The 3,145-nt window shown below is 43.8% G+C and overlaps 1 pseudogene across 1 annotated transcript; it reads right to left on the bottom strand.

The window, feature by feature from the left end:
* Positions 1-401: 401 nt before the first annotated feature.
* LOC308235352 (heterogeneous nuclear ribonucleoprotein A/B-like) lies at positions 402-1,372 on the bottom strand (annotated as a pseudogene). Its single transcript has 2 exons — positions 1,316-1,372; positions 402-1,048 (listed from the first exon to the last, which is right to left on the bottom strand). The product of its transcript is annotated as a heterogeneous nuclear ribonucleoprotein A/B-like (transcript).
* Between the last annotated feature and the right edge of the window lie 1,773 nt (positions 1,373-3,145).

Below are 3,145 nucleotides of genomic sequence, written 5' to 3'. Positions count from 1 at the left end.
TGCTGTGCAGAAGCTTTTTGTTTTGATGTAGTCCTGTTTGTTTATTTTCTCCTTAGTCTCTCCTGCCCTAGGATCTGTGTCTGTAAAGATATTGCTACGACATATGTCTGCAATTTTGTTGCCTATGGATCTTGTAGGATTTTTATGGTTTCCCATCTTACATTCAAGTCCTTTAGCCATTTTGAGTTTGTTTTTGTGTATTGTGTAAGTTGGTGATCTAGTTTCATTTTTTTGCATGTATCTGACCAAATTTCCCAGCACCATTTATTAAAGAGACTGTTTTGACTCCATTGTATGCTCTTGCCTCCTTTGTCAAATATTAATTGAGTATAATGGCTTGGGTCAATTTCTGGGTTCTCTATTCTGTTCCATTGGCCTATATGTCTGTTCTTGTGCCAGAATCAGGCACCACCACTGCCTCGGTTCCCTTGGTTGCGGTTTATCGGGTCCCCAGAGCCATACTGCTGCTGTTGATAGGCTTTTCTGGGTAGAGCCACCTTGAATTCACACTTGCTTCTGAAGATGTAGAACTTGTTCTCCAGAACCTTCTCCAGGGCTTCCTCTTCTTTAAAGGTGATAAAAACAAAGCCTTGTCTTTTGTTTGACTTTGGATCCATTGGATGATCAATGGCCTTGATCTCCCCAAACTTGCCTAAGAACTCTCTGATTTTCTTCTCAGTGGCTTCAGGATTTAGACCCCCACAAAAAATTTCTTCATAGGCTCCTTCATTGCCATGGCCTTTTTGGGGTCAATGACGTGGCCATCAAGCCTGTCCAGGACCTTCACACTGGCTGCATCTTTGAAGAGAAGAGACCCAAACCCTCTTGACCGGCCAGTGTTGGGATCTATTTTTATTGTACAGTCTCCAAATTTGGTAAAAGAATCCTTTAGGTCTTTTTTGCTAGTATTCCAGCTCGGGTGACCAATGAACATTTTCCCTGCACCCTCCTCTTCCTTGCTGGGGTTGATTTTGTTGTTGGAGGGGGCACCTTCACCACCACTCTGGCACCTGACCTTGTCCTTCTTCCAGTCCCATCGCTGGTGCTCCTTCCCACACAGCTAGCAGTACTGTACGTCTCCCATCTCAGCCTGCTAGACCTCCTGCTGTCATTGGCTGTGGTGTGGCAGCGCTGAGCAGGAGGGGTTGCAGCTGGGGAGTGGGCAGAGTGGCAGTCATCACTGTGCCTTGCACCCTCAGCCCCTCACTTCAGGGAGGCCTGCTCCCCGCCTTCTGTCTCCCTGGCAGTGTGGCCTGCTGCCTCAGTGCCTCATCGACCCCACATGCTGAGTGAGGCCCTGATGCGTGAGACCCGCCTCCTTGGCCACAGTGGCGTTGACTTGTCTCAGGAGCACAGGGCATGTGGGTGCCATCTCGGGTGGTTAATACTGTGTGAGGACTTACAGCCATTTTATCTTTTGTTTGTATCTCCATTGTTTCTCTTCCCTTGTGATTTTGTGTGCTCTTTTAATTTGGCAGTTTTCTATAGGTCCTCTAAACAATTCTTGCAATGCTGGTCAGTGCTGGTAAATTCTCTGTTTTTGTTTATCTGGGAAAGCCTTTATTTCTCCTTCATATCTAAAGGATAACTTTTCTGGATATATTGTCCTTGGCTGATGTTCCCTCTCTTTCGGTATTTTCTTAATTTCCTTCCACTCCTGTCTTGTAATGTTTCTACTGAGAAATCTAATTATAATCTAATGGGGTTTCCATTGTAGGTTACAGTCTTTTTCTCTGGCTGCCTTGAGAATTCTTTCTTTGTCATTGATTTAAAAAAAACAAAAACGGTTTTTATTGATTTTTAGAGAGAGAAGAAGAGAGAGGAATAGAGAGATAGAAATATCGATGAGAGAAGAACATCATTGATCGGCTGGCTCCTGCACACCCCTCTACTGGAGATTGAGCCCACAATCCGGGCATGTGCCCTGACTGGGAATCAAACCAACGACCTCTTGGTTCCTGGGTTGGCACTCAACTGTTGAGCCACACCGGCCGGGCTATCATTGATTTTTGACAGTTTGAATAAAATGTGTTTTGGAGAAGGTCTTTTTGTCTTGATATAATTAGGTGTTCTGGTAACTTCTATTTTAAAATCCAGTTCTTTCCATAGGTTTGGGAAGTTCTCATTCATTATTTGTTTGAATAAGCTTTCTGTTCCCTTTTACCTCTTTTCTCCTCTTATATTCTTATTATCCTTACATTGCACTTTTTTATGTAGTCAGGTAGTTTTTGTAGAGTTCTTTTCATTTCTCTTAACTCTTAGTTTTCCCTCTTCCTCCTGAGTCCTTTGCACGGTTTCTATCTCAAGCTTGCTGATTCTCTCTTCCATCTGGCTTGCTCTATTTTTCAGTGCCCTCTAGTGCGCTCCTCGTCATCTCTATTGAGTTCTTCCGCTTCAGAATTTATGTTTGGTTCTCTTTCAGTTTCAATCTCTTTGGTGGAGTATTCCTTTTGTTTATTAATTTTATTTCTGAATGCATGAACTCCCTTTTTGAGTTTTCTTGTATATCATTGAGTTTCTTCATAATTGCAACATTGACTTATCTGTCAGTTAAATCACCATTTTCCATGACTTTGAGTTTGCTTTTTGGAGACTTTTCATTTTCTTTCTGTGCTCCCAGGTTAGCTTGGTTGTTCATGGTATTGGATGGGTTGTTTCTCTGCAGCACATTGAGGTCGTATAAACTCTTTTCTTGTTTAGATGCTGTTTTGCTTTTAACAATTCAGCAGGTTGGTAGGTAGGGTACTTTCTTTTCTCTATACTGCTTGGGGCAGTTCAGCTTTCTTCACCAGGTTCTTCTGGGGAGTGTGGGGTAAGGGGGGCATTTTCAATCTTGTGGCTCAGCCATTCTTCCAGTAATGGCTGTCTTTAGGTACTGCTGTGCTGTTTAAAGCTTCCCCGCTTTCTTTACTCTCTGCTGGGGAGTGTGGAACAGGGAGGGCAAGTTCATGGTCTCTTGGCTCTGCGCTCCTGCCAGCAAAGGCTGTAGGCACCATTGTGTTTTTTCAAGCTTCCTGGCCACCTCTATCCACCTCTGCCATGATGGGGAGGGAGGAAAGGGAGATGCATTTTCCCAGAGAGAAACTGCTTTTTGCCCCTCTGATGTTTCAGGCTATAGTATGAGGGCTGCAGCCCAACTTCTCTG

The sequence above is a fragment of the Plecotus auritus genome (genome assembly GCF_963455305.1).
Source record: "Plecotus auritus genome assembly, chromosome: 1".
Taxonomy (NCBI): Eukaryota; Metazoa; Chordata; class Mammalia; order Chiroptera; family Vespertilionidae; genus Plecotus; species Plecotus auritus.
Note: the sequence above shows the minus strand (reverse complement) of the source record. Positions and strands in the feature narration are given on the sequence as shown.